An 18,539-nucleotide genomic window follows, 5' to 3' on the forward strand; every position below is an offset into this window, starting at 1 on the left:
AGTCGTCCAAATATGGATATACATGAACGCCCTGGAGCTGGAGGAAAGCGATGACTGACATCATCTTCGTCAAGACACGCAGCGCCGTGCTGAGACCAAAAGGGAGCACACAGAACTGGAAGTGTTACCCTCCCAGGGAGAACCTCAGATATATCCGATGCAACCTCCATATCAGGATGTGCATGTAAGCGTCCTGAAGGTCCACAACACTGAGCCAGTTGCCCTTTCCAAGAGAGTACTTTATTTGGCAAGGCGTGATCATCTTGAATTTCTCTTGGGAAAAAGAAAGATTGAACTGGGAAAGATCGAGGATAGTGCGCAGGCCAGCCTGGTTGGGTTTGAGCACTGGGAACAGACGTACGTAGAAGCCCTCCCCTTGCTCCCCGAGGGGAACAGGCTTGACCGCTCTGAGGTCTAGACGTTTCTGTACCTCGGCTCTGAGGGAGGGTGACCCGATCTGTTGGAAGGGAGGTTTGATGGGTGGAGTAGGACGAGGGGCAAGCGAAAGCACGCCCGAGCGATGGACAAAACCCACCGGTCTTCGGTGATGGTCTGCCACACCTCCAGATGAGACGAGATTCGTCCTCCCACCGGAGTCTCGTGCGACCAACAAAAAATATAATTTTGAGGATTTGTCGGCAGGGAGACTACCTGTCCCTGGAGAAGAGGCTGATGGGCGAGAGAAAAACCGACCATCTTGCCGCTGTTGCTTTCGGCGAGTCCCACCAACCAGAGCTTCAATTTGGCATGCACAGCGATACTGAAACCCCCTGAACCAAGAGAGGGACCGAGTCTGGGACCCTGACTTCTGTGCATAAGGGGCCTTAGCTGGAACTTTTGCCAGGGCCGATAAAGATTTGGCGGTTTGAGTACTCTTTCATCTTTGTGAGTTCCTCGTCTGTAGAAGAATGAAACAATTCCTTGCCATCAAAAGGAAAGTCCAGTACTTTGTCTTGCACTTCCTTTGAAAACTTTGTCACGTGGAGCCACGCCTGGCAGGAGGTATCAACCCCGACCATAAGGCCTCGAGCCGAGGTATCTACACCTGGTGTGCCGCAGCTTCCAGTAGATCCTCTGCCAAAATTCTGGCGTCCGACAAATCGGCTTTAAAGTCATCTAGCCTATCTGCTGGAATACACTCCTACAAGTCGGCTAACTCTTGCCACAGCCTCAGTTTGGCTGCTACCAGGATGAGCTCGGTGTTCGCATGACGAAGTTGGAGCGCCAAATTGGCAAAGACTTTCTTGCCCAAGCCGTCTAGAAGCTTATCTTCTTTATATAGGATTTGGGCTGCTGCCATTGAAGGTGCAGAGGCCGGCTTGGACTGAAGAGTGGCCGCTGCCACCATCCTGGGGAAGGGAGCGAACAAGCCGATAAGGCTCTCTCCCCAGAGGCATGAAGCTTGTATCGAGTGTCAATTCTCTTGTTGAGGTGTAGCCCGGTGTGGGGTTCATCCAAGACATTGCAGGCCTCAGCAAGTACGTCCTTCTGGAGGAACAGGCCCGTGCACTCCTGAGGTGACAGGGTAAAGGCTTCAGAAAGCACCCCCTCCTGAGGAGTGGGGGCCTCAGGTACTGGGATATCAAGGAGGGCCATCATATCCAGGACCCGGTCATGAAATGCTCTCACCGAGTGGGGCTGCTCATAGCTATCCAGATCCGCTTGAGGCTCATCCAACAAGGCGGGAACAGAATACTGGTCCACCACGCATACCGCCTAAGGTTTTAAAGTGTTGTCCCGGTCTGCAGGTATCTTCTCTATAGCAGACAACTGGGGCAGAGGAGGGCGAGATGGAGGAGGTCCAGAAAGAAGCGTTGGAGGGAGTGACACCACAATAACCTGCATTAGAACAGCCGGGGGCAGGAGGTGGGCCAGGAGGTTCAGGGTACCTTTCCCTAAAAAGACGTTTAAAATACGCCCTCATAGGGTCAGAGTGCATGAGCATCTGAAACTTCCCAAAGAACTCATCCTCAGCTGCATGTTTTGGCGCTGATGCGGGAAGAGGCCGCTCGTGAGGGGCATACCCCTATGAACGCAAGGAGGATGGTTGCCAGGAGGGCCCACCACTGGCCAGAACCACATAGATCAGCGGAGCAGAAGCAGGAGGGAGCGAGACTGTATGAGGCAGCAGTATCCGAGCTCGCCAGTTAAATGAAGGGCAGAACAGATTTTTGCTGGCCACATAGCGTGGCAAAAGCTGCTCAGTCCTAAAAGGAATGCTCTCAGCAACAGACAACGTGAACGTTGGTGTAAGTGAGGCATCCATAATGGTCGCCGTGGACCACGGGGGTTGGGCCGCAATTTTGTCAACACCTGAGGAGAACTGCATCACATGTGGAGATGAGACAACTGTCTCCTCGGGGGAGTCAGGGGACTTAAGTAACACCTCTGACTTGACACAAGGATCCTCGGCAGAGCTGGTACTGGGGGGTTTCGGATGTTTACTGGACATCTTAACCAGAATTAGCCTCCAGTGGAGGAACCTCAGCAGAACCAGTAGTGGAGGGAATATGATCCTTAACCACCCTCTTTGCCCCCTCGACAAAATCGGTACCACCAACGGTTGAGGGATGAACTGTTACGCTCACCTGGTATCCACAGGGATGCAACTCAGCCCAGGTTGGTTGCTGGTATCGTCTCCACAGTTTCCCAGATGTTGTCTACAGAGGATGTTTTGCCTGAAAATACAGGAGGGCTGGGTTCAAGACTGGCCAACTGAGGTAGGTATCCTCCCACCACCCCGTGTGACTTCAGCCCCTCTGGGCCCTCTCCTCACCTTGTTATGGAATTAGGCGAGCTCTCCGTCCTGCCTTCTTGGCAGGGGCGCGTTGTCTTCTGTGGGCGTGTGCGGCCAAGTTACTTCACTGGCACGTGCCCGTTTAAGTGTCTCTCAGGTAGGTCTTATTGCAGCAGTTCTGTATAGCGTTGTTATTCTTGCATGCCTTTCTTTGTCTAATAATGTCTTTTTTCTCCCCTAGGTGTGCAGAGTTTCAGCGTGGCAAACTGGTTGAGTTGGGCCTCGCCGGTAAATGATGGTGCATGATGTGCGCTACAATGTGGTAAGTAAGCGCTATGCACAGCGCTGCCTTGTCTTGCCTTTGCTAACCTGTTTTCTTCCTTCCTTACAGGTCGCAGTGCTTCACCAGCTGGTGTGGAACTCCGGAGCGGTGCTGGCCGGGAGGAGACCAGCCAGGTAAGCTTCTTGTGCTGCTTGTGGTTTAGCAATGTCTAAATATGCCTTCTCTAATATTGTCCTCTCCTTTCCTCTTTCAGGTCTTTCGGTCCGGAAGGTATGCGTAATCCAGAGGCAGCTGTTCACTGGAGCTGAGAGCGGATAATAGGATATAGATTGCAGGTAAGATGCTAACAATGTCCCTTTTGTCTCCTCTGCAGGTTCGCTTCTCCGAGGCTCGTGGGTATCACAGGACACGGTGAGCATCACGTTGCAGTCTGCAAAGTAACGCGAAGCGCGCTTTCTTGTTCGGGTGTGGTTTAAATAGCCTCATCAAAGTAGTCCAGGTAAAGTAGTCCATAGGCCACCGCACCCAAAACACTATACCGCATAGCTTAGTTTCTAGGAACCAAGCTATGTGGGTGCCTCCTTGTCGGCTGCGGGCCCAAATGAAAAAGTAGTCCCCCTGTACACATGTCCTTCAAAGTGTATGAGCCTGGCGCCATAGGTGCCAGGACTGGCCCCAAGAGAGCTTTGGGAGTGGGTGCCAGGCCTTCAAGGCCTTAATGGAGACCCGAGCCCTGATCCCACCTGGCAAGTGGGCTTGACAGTGGGGGTCTGGGGCAAGGGTCGTGACACGAACCTCACAGACAAGACCTTCAAAGAGGATCTCTTGGTTCTGTCGGTGCTGACTTAAGCACCAAGAAGAGGAACCTTGGGTTTTAACCTGGGACCTATGGCTCCCTCGTGAGGGGCCTCGAGCCGTGTAAGGTATGAAAAGCTCCTAAAAAACGGGGACCTCAGGGTGTATGCCGTTATCAGTGTGGAAAGCTCCAGAAATGGAGACCTCAGGGCGAACCCCGGTATCCAGAGCCACAGACGAACTGGGCTGAATTCTAGCACCCAAATGGTGAACCTCAGAACGGTGTCTGGTTTTGGCAGGTCCGCTGCAGGAACCCTCAGAGAATACTCTGGTGCGCCTAATAGGCCTTTTAGGCACCTCAGGGGAACCCCTGGTGACAGAGCTACACAAGCCCCTCCCTGACCTGGAAGACCTCGGGAAGGAGCCCCCTGGCCGCGGACCACTAAAAAGTAAAGAACTTACCAGGCGTTTCTTCTTTTCGTCGATTAAAAGCTGGAAATGAGGTGGAGGAATGTGCTGAAACACTTCCTCCCACCGAAGAAGACGACGTTGGAGTTCCCGGACGGAGAGGGAGTCGCAGTAGAAGCACGAATCCCAGCGATGTTCTGGGTCTAGACACTCCAAGCAAAGAGAATGGGAATCCGCCCTCGCGAAGCGATGTTCGCATGAAGAACAGAACACGAATCCCAGCCGCTCCGGCATAGACGGAGGACTAGATGACCAAGGAACCGAAGCAGGAAGGAAGGACAAAGGGAATACAAATAAAAATTCCCAGTGATGCTAGTGCGTCCAGGCCCGACCGTGTGGAGAAAAGGACTGAAAGGTGATGCGTGGGGCAGAGCTCAGGCGGGCAGGGTTATGGCCATGTGCGGTACATCGCATAAAAATAAAAGAAGGACAGCAATGTGAAATTTATGATGCTTTTTGCAAAAGTGCTCTGGTCCCGTCCCGAAGGATGGAATGCCCCACAAGTATGGAGGAAAGGGGACGGGACGTAGGAGTATGAAGCGCACATCAGGACCAGGCTTCGCATTAAGCGTACCTTTGGCCTGCTGAAGGAAATGTTCCAGTGCCTCCATCACACTGGAGGTGTCATAATGTACAGGCCAGGAAGAAAATTGTGAAAATATTTGTAGCGTGTGCCGTGCTGCACAACATTTACATTAGAAGACATGTCTCCCTGCCCCCATATGTTGGCATGGCAGTCCTATGCCAGAATGCAGTTGGAAGAAGGAAAGGACGTCTCATGAGTGAGGAACCCTTACAGAATTTGTCTGAGGAAATTGTATTACACAGACTAACAAGTTACTTACCAACTGTAACGTTCTTTCGCCTGGATGTTCCTTCCACGTATTCCTTATCTTTGATAAATCCACTTCCAGCTTGCTGGCCTCAGAAAACAATGTCCACAGTAGAGGGCGCTCCGTGTCGACGTCCCTCGAGTCGGTGTACCTCGAAGGCCTCTGTATCGGCGCCGATGTCACCATAGGTATAAATAGTCTTGCGCAGCGTCCGTTGCCCAGTTTCGTTTTGAGATGCTGTGTTTGCCCAGTTTGAGATGGTTAGTACCCTTGAAGGAGCGTAGGCTGCAACTACAAGGGAAGTTTTACTGCAGGGAAGGATGGGAGGAGTGATAAGGAATACGTGGGAGCAACATCCAGTCGAAAGAATGTTACAGTTGGTAAGTAACTTGTTCTTCGAATCGATTGTGTCCTCCCACGTATTCCTTATCTTTGATAGACTCCCAAAGCAGTAATTTGTACAGGAGGCGGGAGTACAATTTTGTGATTTTTTAAGAATGCACAGAGTGCAACACAGCTTTCCCCAATTTAGTCTCCAGGTTAGTGGAGGAATCTAGACTGTAGAATGTGGTGAAAGTAAGTGCAGACGACCATGTGGCAGCCGCACATATGTCTTTAATTGGGACTCCTCTTTGGAGATCTGACGAGGCTGCGATACCCCTGGTTCAATGAGTCCTGAGGTGCTGCGGAGGATCCTTTCCTGCCAATTTATAGCACTATATGATAGTTAGTATTATCCATCTTGAGATGGTCTGTTTCATGATAGATAAACCTAGTTTGTGTCCTGCATACCCCACAAACAACTGATCTGCTTGTTTAATCCTAGCAAGTCTGTTAATGTAAAAACTCAAGGCATGCCTTGGCTCCATCTTGTGCAATCTCTCTTCCTCTTTCCCTGGGTGAGGAGGAGGATAAAATGAAGGCAAGGATATCTTTTGTGTGATATGGAATTCTGAGACACCCTTTGGGAGGAAATTCGGCTTCACTTGGAGAACTACCTTATCTATGTGAAAGATGGTATGTGGAGGTTTGCAAGATAAAGCTCGTAGTTCGCTCACTCTTCTGGCTGAAGTTAAGGCTACCAGGAAGACTGTTTTCAGAGTGAGAAACCTTAATGGACAGGAATGAAGAGGTTCAAATGGAGTACCCATTACACATCTTAAGACTAGATTTAAATCCCACAGAGGAACTTGAGAAGGAGTTGCGGGAAAAACATTAGTCAACCCTTTCAGAAACTGGATGACTAGGTCAACTTGAAATAGGAAGGTTCCTCAGCCGTGCGCTTAAAGATTGATAGCGCAGCGAGGTAACCCTTGAGTGTGCCAACTTGAAGGCCTGAATTTGCCTAATATAGTAGGAAGGATAACACCATCGGTGTACTACATGAAAAAGGGTCAATATCCTTATCTCTACACAAGCTGCAAAATGTGTTCCAACAGCAGCGGTATAAAGATTTAGTTACTGGCCCTCTGGCTGAAAGCAAGACCTCCATTACATCATTCGGAAGGTCCCAATCTTTGTATCTCAACCTTTGAGAAACCAAGCGTGAAGGTTGAGGGTCCTGATATCCAGATGGAGAACCCAACCTTCCTCTTGCGAAAAAAGATCCTCTCTTTATGGAAGACGAATCGGAGGACATAAGTCTCACTTAATGGATGAAAATTGAGAATAGGGAAATACCACTGAGAATGGCATTGGTAAAAAGAAACTGGCCCTCATTACGACCCTGGCGGAAATCGAAAAACGATGGCGGAAATGCAATACCGCCATCGAATAGCGCTCGGTGCGATTATGACCCGTCACCGTAAAGTACGATGCCATTAGCGACGCCGTAGTGAACGCCAACGCTAACTGCACCAAGTACGCGCACGCGCGCCATGCCAAACCGTAATTACCACCATGGCGCAACAGTACGCGAATTCTGACCCTAGCGGACATATACCTAACGCCATCAAGCATGGCGGAAAGTACTATTCCGCCATGGTGAGAAGTACGGCATCGCGAACCAACCGTAAAAGGCCCTACTGAGTGCCTGTACACCACTCCCTGGCCACATTGCACAACTCCTCGTAGGTGCAATGAAGTCACAATGCAACCAGTGAAATGTACAAGTCACCCATGCATGCCAACGAACAAATGAATCTAGGGGCTCCAAGTGCCTTGTGAGTGGCCATCCATATTTGCCATGGCACCATTGCCGTACTGATGCAGCACAGGCATGTGAAGGTTCAAGTCCAGCAACATGAACTGAAATAGGAGACAAACAAAAACAGGCCCCCCATCGCTTGACACCAGTGTAAGGCAACATTCAAAGCAGTATCCTGAGTGAGACTGCACCAGCCCTGTACTCCTGCCAGTAAACAAACCAACCATCAGCATAAGCATGTACCACACAAGTTGGCAGAGTGACTGAGCAGCCAGGCTCATCTCAAGAGGGGCCAATGGGAGCTGCAGGGCACAGATGGCACGAATACAGAAGCTATTCCAATGGACATGACCTCAGTCTCCCTCCAAGAAACGCACGCAAACACAGGCACCTGTGACCAGCCATATTCTGATAATCACATCATTCCACCAATCCACCTGGCTGACCGGCATCTGTTACACAAAAGCTAATCCCCCGCCCCTGAGCATGACATCATTAAAACAGTCATAATGGCAGCCCCTATCCCTGACCTCACTGGGCTTCGTAGGCAAACGCGCCCAGTACAGTACCACGCAACTATACTCAGAAGCCGGAACCCAATGCAGATCTTCTCACAATACATCGCTCCACAAATAGGAATATGCTACATTACTTGCAAAGAATAACGCTACACGGTCAATATCATAATCAAAATTTAATGCACAACAAAATCACCAAGCCCATACAGCTATTAGGTCATGAACTCCAAAATATATTTCATTATTGTGGGCTGCATCCGCAATAAATGACCAGCTTCTTCTTGTGTGACACCCTGTTCCTTCATGGTACACAGGGGCTACATTCACGTTCAAAAAGGCAACATGGAAGCGCCTAGAACCGCAGGGCCGTCCCATTAGGTAGGCACTAGTCCAGCTGAAAGGTCGATATGTTGCTCCTAGCCACTAGTACTGCGTAAGGGCATGTGGCCCATTGGCGATCGTCCCATAAGATCGTAATGGTGCTCCACTGATTAACACGAAGCAGCAGGTGTCGGGAGTAAAAGCCATCTGCAGGAGTGGCATACAGATGGCAGCGGCAAAAGGGGAGGAGATACCTGTCACCCAAATGAAATGAAAAAGAATAGTATGGGCATCAGAACTTCATTTGAATTACTCACTTTAATGATCACACTAAATCCACAGCCATATGCATGCTAGCCCACTCAAAAGGATTATTCCCACCCAAAATTCACTTGCGAATCATAACTATACAAATCGAGGTGAAAACACTATTACAAACGAGTGTTTGTGTGCATGCGTCTGTTAAAACAGAATCCATTAGATGGGATTAGTAACGTGCATAGACACAAGTGTTGGAAGGCGCGTCGAGACAGGGAGGGTTCAACAAGGGCAGATAGACGATGGTCCCACTATGGCAGCCCTGCATCACATAGCGCAGGGGAAGTGGATAGATTCCAAAAAGCCCTGTACATGGCAAACTCTCCATTAAATCATCTGTCCATGCATCCATACATCATTCCCTCATCCCGGTATGAAAACGCCTGATTATTTACTCACATAACATGTGAAATTTCCATTGAGTCTGTGCGTAATGCAGTCTGCAAAATCCACTGTGCTCCAGCCCGGAATTCCAGTGTTGTGAAGTAACATGTATTTGGGAACGTCCTGCCTTATCGTCCACTACGCTATTGCGCATCCCATACTATTCATATCAATCATTGCATTCTCGCCATGGCCCCTGTCCGAAGGACATTAAACAATAGAACTTCATATCTGCAGTCAGACCTGTGGGCGTCTCCTCGCCGCTAGCTGAAAACCGAAAGCGCTGTCCTTCGAATTCCTCATTTGCAACATCACGTCGAAAAGGCATCTGTGACCGCTTGAAATCACAAATTCATCCATGTAGTGCGGCAGTGTGTGAAAATGGCAACTGGCTTCACTCACAAATGGGACGCCCCGCCCGTCGGTGAACCTCGGTACAGTGCTGCATGAGGGTCCACCGTCAATCGAGTACTACATTCCACTGACCCTTCACAAGTTTGTTCGCGACTGCAAAGATAGTATGTGAAACAATGGGACCATAGCAGAATGAACATATGAACCAATATTTCACTGCCATCGGGATTAAATACATGATTGTAATAGCAAGATGCCATGCGTCGAATTGCAGCGTTGTGTGCGGGACGTGCTCGCCCAAAGGGGATTGCAGCTTGCACAGGTGGAATGAATCACCACAGGTGGAGGCTATACAGCCTGAAAACACATAAATTGCACACCCAACCCCCTCCCACAACCACACCCACTCCAAAATGCTACCGGCAGGACTAGCGATGTTGGCCCTGGGGGACCTGATAGCACTGCAAGTACTCCAACTTCAAGAAGAAGACGAACACCAACTACTACAACAACCGGCCGCACAGAGGAGACGCAGGAGGAGGAGGAGGGCAAGGCAGGGCCAGCAAGGCCCACCAGCACAGCCACTACCACCACGCAGGCAGCTCGCAATCCCACGCCTCCGAGCACATCCGTTCAACCTCACTGATGAGCAGATCCACACCCTCTACCGTTTGGACCGGGACACCATAACCGCCATTGTGGACATGACACACGCTGACCTTGTCAGCATGATAGATAGCCCAACCGCCATCCCACCCCTACTGAAGGTGGTGTCTGTACTACACTTCCTGGCCACAGGCACCTACCAGCACACAGTCGGACCGTTGCATGGCATTTCACAGCCACTGTTCTCACGGACACTATTGCAAGTGCTCGATGCCCTCCTGAAGCACGCAGACGACTACATCTCTCTACCACGCTCGGTGCAGGAAATTACGAACACAAAAGTGGGATTCCATGCACTTGGCGGCATACCGGGTTGCATTGGTGCCATCGACTGCACCCATGTGGAATTGGTCGTCCCACATGCCATGGAGGCCCAGTACCGCAACCGAAAACTATTTCATTCTCTTAATGTACAAATGGTGTGTGACTCCAACAGGATCATTACACATTGTTGTGCCCGATTTCCTGGATCAACCCATGATTCTATGGTCTTGAGGAACTCTACAATACCACGCTACATGGAGCGACATGCAGGGAACAGATCCTGGCTACTCGGTGAGTCTCATTTCATGCATGATGATGTGGGGTATGTGATGCGGCAATGACCTGGCAGGAAGGGGTGGGGGGGTGCGTACGTAGCAATGTCATTCCACAAACATCCTTTATTGTCCACATACAGGTGATGCCGGGTATCCACTGAAGAGATGGCTCCTTACACCACTCCGGAACCCACAGAACCAGCATGAGGAGGACTACAACCATGCCCACTCACGTACCCGTGTAGTCATAGAACAGGCATTCGGCCTACTGAAGACTCGTTTCCGCTGCCTCAGCAGGTCTGGCGGGGCACTCCTGTACCGCCATGAGAAGGTTGCAAAGATGGTCATGGCATGTGTCATGCTACACAACATGTGCGTACGTAGAAATGTGCCCATGCCCCCTGACGCAGAACTGCAAGCACCTGAAGATGGTCATGATGAGGGTGGGGATGTGGCAGCACCTCAAGGAGTCCGCGAGGCACAGGAGGGCCGTGAAATTCGTCAGATTCTCATAGATTCATGCTTCTAGCACTCACGCCTGGTGGCTGATACATGGACACGGGACTTGTGGCACTGTGTGTGTCTGGAACATGCACAATATGGACTGTACGCCTATAAAGGCCTTGTACACAAAGATCAATGTCCACACATCTCATTGGATGATTGTGCAATGTTTATAGCATATGTGAAATTATGTTACACACCCCATCGACCCGCCACCCAAGTGAGCCCAACACACCCCCTCCACCCTCCTACCTCCCCCCCGAACACCAGTGTCCAAAGATGCTCATTGTCAGTGGGCAGACGCTATTGCAAGCCCCCTCTCCGGGTATCAGGGGCACCCCTGCCTGTGGAGCGCAGGTTCCTCCCAGATCTACGTTGGGGGCTGCCCTGGGCGGAACTTGCAACGGATGATGTCTCTGCCTGCTCACGTCCATGCATGTCCCTAAGGGTTTGTGAGAGCTCAGTGAGCACACGGCGCACAGCAGCAAGTTCAGCACATACGTCTTTGGACGTCGCATGCAGTTCCCCCCTCAGGCTCTCGGTGCTTCTCTCCATTTGTACTCTCAGGCTCTCGGTGCTTCTCTCCATTTGTGCCCTTAGTGTCTCTGTACTTCTCTCCATTTCTGCCCTAAGTGTCTCAGTTGATGTTTCTATGGCTGCCTTAGTACCCCCACATTCATCAGCATGGTCCTTGAGGAGCGTGGCCAGTTGCTGCTGTTGCACGATCACCTGGTCGAGGGACTGTTGCCTCTGCTGTGCCATGGCCATTTGCGGTGGTGTCACAGAGGGGCTGATCACCTCATGTTGCCTTGCCACAGGGCTTGTGGGGGATGGCCAGTCGTCGTCTTGTGGGTGCCCCTACGTGGTATCCTCATGGTGTACGGGATGAAACAAACAGGGGGATTGAGACAGGTCATGGATGGATCCTACATCGACATCCCCGTTTTCTGTGTCGGAGCATGCTGCCATTAATGCAGTGTCACCTATGGTGCTGCTGCCACCAGAAGCAGTGCCTTCTGTGGCATCCATTGGGGGGGACCTGTGGTGGTGCTGTTGTGGGCATGCTGGCTGCTGGGGTGCCTGTTGAAGTCCCCTCCTGTGTGCTGCCACTTGATTTGTGCTGCTGCCGTGTCTTGATCCGTGCAGCTGAGGTGGAGGGTCTTTGGCCGTTGGTCTTGGCCCTCTTTGCAGGTGTGCTGGTAGGGGTGTCCTGGAGCTCGTCGTTTGAATCGGACCCTGTGGTGGAGTAAAGGAGGGCGAGCGTTATTAATGGGTCTGTGGAAATTGGAATGGCAATGTATCACATGCATTGGGGTGGTACCTGAGGGTGATTTGGGTCAGGGCCTTGGAGGTGGTTTCATTTTTGTGTGGAATGAGGATGCAGTTGTTTTGCAGCCTGCAGTTAGGGTGTGCCTGCTGCACGTGTAGAGGGTGTTTTTAGGATTTTTAATTATTTATGTATTTAATGTGACTTTTAAAGTGCGCTATCAGGCCAATGTATGTGGACGTTCTCCTGGACATGTGTTTCTGTTGCACTATGTGGACACATGGTACTTCACATGATTGGACATTGTGGATTTAGCATTGTTTTATTTGGGCCACCTACCTGATTCTTCGGATGTCTGCACTCCTTTCTCCATCCCTCCGACTCCCTCTATACTCTCCATTCCAATGGTGGAGGCACAGATTTCTTCCCAGGGGGTCAACTTGATGGGTGATTCCGATCCTCCCACGGTAGCTGTGGCAATGTTACGGTTGGCGGATAGTATGCTCCGTACGCGTATCCGCAAGTCGTCCCATCGCTTTCTGCATTGCTGTGGGTTGCGGGGTGCGGTCCCCACCGCACTTACCCGCTGTGCCACCAGGGCCCATATGGCCTTCTTGTTCGCAAGTGCCGTCCTGGTCATTTGCGTCGAGAAGACGACGGCAGCATTCTCCTGGAGGGTCTCTGTGAGCACGGTGAGTTCCTCACGGGAGAAGTGGACCTGCCGCTTGCGGTCGCACGCTTTTTTCGCTACTTTTCCCATTTTTATTGTTTTCGCTAGGGTGGATGACGGGTTGGGATGTGTCTCAGGGTAGTATTTTTAATGGTTGTGTGGGAATTCTGATTTTATAGGTGTACGGCGTGCTGTTTCCCGTTCCGGGACCATGTTTTTACTTCCGTTTCCGTATATTTACGGTCACCGTATTTTCCGATTGCCGCTCATTACGGTGACCGCTATGATGGGTGGCGGAATTGCACCTAGGGCGCCGTACGACGGCGGTGAGGGGCGTTTTGGGGACATTTCCGCCATCGCGGACTTTGCACTTCCGCCATGGCGTAGTGCTCGTGCCCGATGGGTCGGAATTAGCCGCACTTTACTCCGTCGTGCAATGGCGGAAACGCTATTTACGCTATGGCGGTCAGGTCAGTTACTTTCCGCCAGGGTCGTAATGAGGGCCACTGTCATTTTTTCAGGAGACTTAGAAAAAGTGGCAAGCATCTTAAGGGCCAGCAGTTTATATGATGTGTGTCTATTGAGTGGAGCAGGAGCAGTTAACATCAAGCTTACCAGGAGCAATTTTGCCACATGCAAAACAGTAGCCCATGTCCAGAGAAGCAGATGAAGGCATATTTAATGAAGCAAGGAATATTGGTGCCATCAGAGTCCCCATGTAACACAGCTGTGTACCCAATGAAGAAATCAACTGGGGGGTTGTGGAGATTAATTCAGGATCCCTGCCACTTAAACAATATTGTTGAATCAGAGTTACCTTTGGTTCCAAACCCCACTACAATTTACCAGGTTACTCACCGTAGTGACCACCTTACTCCTAGTCCATAGTACTCTTTCCTCCATACTTATGGGACATCTCTCCGTCCTGTGGGACGGGACCGGAGCACTTTGTAAAAAGCATCCACATTTTTTTCAAAAATGTGTCCCTCCTCTCTTTCCTGCGCGGGGCCCGGCACGCGGCCGTAACCCCGCCCACATTGGCTCCGCCCGCGCATCGCCCATCAGTCCTTTTCTATCGCAGGGTCAAAGACCCATTAGCAATAACAGAGGAACCTTATTAGAGGGGACGGCGGGCGGGCGTTTGGAGGAAAGGGGACTATGGACTAGGAGTAAGGTGGTCACTACGGTGAGTAACCTGGCAATACTCCTACGTCCCGTCCCCTTTCCTCCATACTTGTGGGAGATTCCCAAGCACTCCTTACAGGAACTATGGGTGGATGGAAATACCCCTTACCGAAACAGGTTCTTCAGCACAGCCTGGCCAAACTAAGCGTCAGCTCTAGAGCTCATATCGAGGCAGTAATGCTTACAGAAAGCAGATGGGAAGGCCCAAGTAGCCGCTTTAGCGATGTACTCCCAGGGAACATACTTCTGAAAAGCAACCGCGGCTGCCTTGCCTCGCACCTGGTGTGCATGGATACCTTTAGGAGGTTTCAGCTTTTGGACGGTGAAAGATTCCGTGATACAGGCGGTAATCCATCTGGAAATAGATGCCTTAGACGCCGGCCTGCCCTGAGGGTTACCGAAGGTCACAAACAGTTGGGAAGAACTCCGAAGATCGGAAGTCCTGTCCAGGTAGAACTTAAGAGCTCTTCGGACATCCAGGCAGTGTAGAACCCTTTCCGCCTCCGAGACAGGGTTCAGAAAAAAGGCCGGAAGGGAAATAGACTGATTCAGATGGAAATCGGTCACTACCTTTGGTAGGAAAGCTGGGTTCGTCCGAAGGACTACCTTGTCCTTGTGAAAGACCAAGAAAGGATGCTCCACCGACAATGCCTGGAGCTCACTCACTCTCCTCGCTGACGTAATGGTGACCAGAAAGGACACTTTCCAGGACACGTACTTGAGGCTAACCGTAGCCATTGGCTCAAAGGGTTTATGGCACAGCGCCGTCAGGACTACATTTAGGTTCCAAGGCGGGTGCGGACTACGAACCGGTGGGTAGATGCGTGTCAAGCCAGCAAAATGTCTCTTCACCACCGGGTTAGTTAAATAATAAGAACACCGATCTGTAGAGAGGTAAGCAGAAATCGCCGAGAGATAAGTCCTGCAAGACAGAACATGAACTCCTGACTCTGCTAGGGAGGATACGAAGGACAGCACCGTGTCAATCGTTGCCACCCTCGCATCCAATTCTTTCTCCAAACACCAATGACAGAACCTGAGCCATTTACTCTTGTATTGGGATCTGGTCGAGGGTTTCCTGGCTGCCTGGATAATACGCATTTTATCCGCAGACAAACCCAAATGCTCTAGAGACGTGAACTCAGGCACCATGCCGCCAAGTTGAGCGATTGTGGGGAGGGGTGCCACATCTGCTGTTCCCCTTGGTGAAGAAGATCGGGAGTTACTGGTAACCTGATCGGCGGACACACCGACAGGTGTTGAAGTTCTGAGAACCAAAACCTGGCCGGCCACCACGGAGCTATCAGTAGAAGAGAACAGTTGACAGAGCTCTTCAACTTCCAAATTGCTCGATGAACTAGGGGAAGAGGCGGGAAGGCGTAAGCTCTCATGTTGTGCCATGGAATCTCGAGTGCGTCCCCCAGAGAGGAGGCTCCCAGCCCCCCTCTGGAGGCGTACTGAGGAAGCTTATTGTTTACCGCCGTGGCAAAGAGGTCCACCTCGGTGTGCCCCAATACGAGAAAATCCATGAGAGGATCTCTGCCTTTAACTCCCACTCTTAGCTGACCACTGTTCGCCGGCTGAGGGCATCCGCAGTGACATTCAGCTGGCCCGGGATGTGCACTGCAAGCAGCCAGACCCCATGAAGCACGGCCCACTCCCAAATCTGGATGGACAGGTCCACGAGAGGGGAAGACTTTGTTCCCCCTTGCTTGTTTATGTAATACATTGATACCACATTGTCAGTTCTTATGCGGGCCACCTTGTTGACAATGAGAGGTCTGAACGCCTTGAGAGCCAGAAAAATAGCCAGAAGCTCCAAATGATTTATGTGCAGGAGCTTGTCCTGAGGTGACCAGAGGTCCGAGACCTGAAGAAGATCTAACGTTGCACCCCACCCCAAAAGGGAAGAGTCTGTCGTGATCGTCACCATGGGGGCTGGGTCCTGGAACCCCGCGCCCACTGACAGGTTGCTGAGAGATGACCACCAGTCAAGGTCCACTCTCATGGAATCCAGAATCATTATACGCTTGGAATCGGGGTCCACAGCCTGACGCCAGGAACTCCGAAGAGCCGTCTGGTTCCGTCTCATTTTGAGACGAGCAAGAGGAAGAGCTAGTGCACACGAGGCCATGAGGCCCAGAAGCCTCTGGAACCACCAAGCTGACATGCTCTCCGACTGCGCAAACATCTGACACGTGGCCAACAGATCCGATATTCTGTCCCCGGTCAGATACACTCGGCAGTCGATCGTGTTCTAACGAAAAGCCAGGAAAGTCAGGTCCTGTGAGACCGTCATGGAGGATTTCCGCCAGTTCACCGACAGCCCAAGATGGAACAGGAGCTGAAGGAGAGACTGGAGGTTGCCCGATGCTGCCAACGGACAAGGGTTGCGTAAGAGCCAGTCGTCCAAATAGGGATACACATGGATACCCTGGAGACGAAGATAGGCCTCAATCACCGACATCATCTTCGTGAAGACACGCAGCGCCGAAATGAGGCCAAAAGGAAGCACCCGAAACTGGAAGCGCTCCTCTCCAAAAGAGAAGCGGAAGTATCTCCTGTGTGGATTCCAAATCAAGATATGCATGTACGCATCCTGAAGATCCACCATGCTGAGCCAAATCGCCCATCTGCAAAGAGGAGCGAATCTGGCCAGGCGTGATCATCTTGAATTTCTCTTGGGGTAGGAAAAGATTGAACTGGGGAAGGTCTAGGATGGTGCGCAGGCCATCCTGGTTGGGTTTGGGCACTGTAAACAGCCGGGAGTAGAAGCCCTCCCCTTGCTCCCCAAGGGGAACGGGTTCCACAGCTCTGAGGTGCAGAAGTTTCTGAACCTCGACCTTGAGGGAGGGTGAGCCCGACAGCTGAAAAGGAGGGTTGAGGGGTGGGGTAGGGGGTAAAGGTAAGCGGAAGCCCGCTCGAGCGACTGACAAGACCCATCTGTCTTCTGTGATGGCCTGCCACGCCTCCCAATGAGACGCAATGCGTCCTCCCACCGGGGTCTGGTGCGAGCGCTGTAACCCTCACTTGGCAGGCTTATCGGTGGCGGTGCCACCTGAACCTGATGAGGAGGCTGAGGAGCGGGTGAAAAACCGCGTACGCTGTTGTCTACGGCGGTTATTCCCCGCAGGAGTATCCACTCTGCGAGATTTGCGGTCGAGGAAGCCCCTAAAACCAGAGGAAGGTCGACCTTGTGACAACGGCCTTTGAGACTTGAAGGGAGCTTTAACCAGAACAGACAATGATTTAGCCGTCTGAGTGCTATCTTTGGTTTTGGTGAGCTCTACATCAGTAGAAGAGTGAAAAAGCTCCTTACCATTAAATGGAAGGTCCAGAACCTTGTCTTGCACCTCCTTCGAGAACTTAGTGGCATGCAGCCACGCTTGCCGCGAGGTTTCAACCCCAAGCATCAGACCCCGAGGTGTCTACGTGATGAGCCGCAGCCTCCAGGAGATCCTGGGACAAGACCCTGGCATCGGAAAGGCCTCCTCTGAAATCCTCCAACTTCGCCACCGGAATGTGCTCCTCAAACTCCGACAGACCTCTCCACATCCGCATGTTAGCTCCCGCCAAAATCAATTCTGCATTGGCCTGCCTGAGCTGCAAGGCCGAATTGGCAAAGGTTTTCCTCCCTAGGGAGTCCAGGAGCTTGTCCTCCTTTCCCAAGACCTGAGTAGCCGTCGCGGAGGAGGATGCTGCAGGCCTGGATTGCAACATAGCCGCAGCCACCACTGTGGAGGAGGGAGGCGGACAAGACGACAAGGCCACTTCTTCCGAAGAATGCAGCCTGTACCTCGCGTCAATCTTTTTATTGACAAAAAGTCCCGAGTGTGGCTTTTCCCAAACTCTTCGGACCTCGGCCAGAACGTCCTTCTGCAAGAACAGGCCGGTACGCTCCAAAGGAGACAAGGTGAACGCCCCAGAAAGCACGTCCTCCTGCGGAGCAGGTGCCTCGGGCACCGGAACATCAAAGAAACTCATCATGTCCAGCACCCGGTCATGGAAAGCTTTGATAGAGCGGGGAAGGTCCTTGTTGTCCTGATCGCCTTGAGGGTCATCTGACAGGTCAGGATCCTGCTGAGCCGTGTCAGGCACTGCCTTGTCCACTGGGGACAATGGTGGCACAGGCGAAAGCGCAGGGGGAGGCACCACGGGCAAGGGAGGTGCCGGCGGGACCACCGGCAGAACGGGTGGAGCCGGAGGCGCGGGTGGACATATCTCCTTGAAAAGCCCTTTGAAATATTCCCTCATGGAGTCGGTGCGCATAAGCGCTTGACATTTACCGAAAAAGGCATCCTCAGGAGATTGTTTCGGAACCTGAGGAGGTCTCTCATGAGGTGGACAAATCCAGGGACGGAACTGTGAAGGGTGCCACACCGGCCCCTCCTCCGACAAATCCACATAAATCAAGAGAGCCAGCCCCGCGGGCAACGAAACATTGTGCGGAAGAGGCATCCAGGCGTTCCAATCATAAACCGGCCGGTAAGGATGCACACAAGGGACCTTAGGTTCACCCGAAGGACCGAACCCTACACCAGGGGCCGATGG

Source organism: Ambystoma mexicanum, chromosome 9, assembly GCF_040938575.1.
Source record: "Ambystoma mexicanum isolate Mex_15411 chromosome 9, UKY_AmexF1_1, whole genome shotgun sequence".
Taxonomy (NCBI): Eukaryota; Metazoa; Chordata; class Amphibia; order Caudata; family Ambystomatidae; genus Ambystoma; species Ambystoma mexicanum.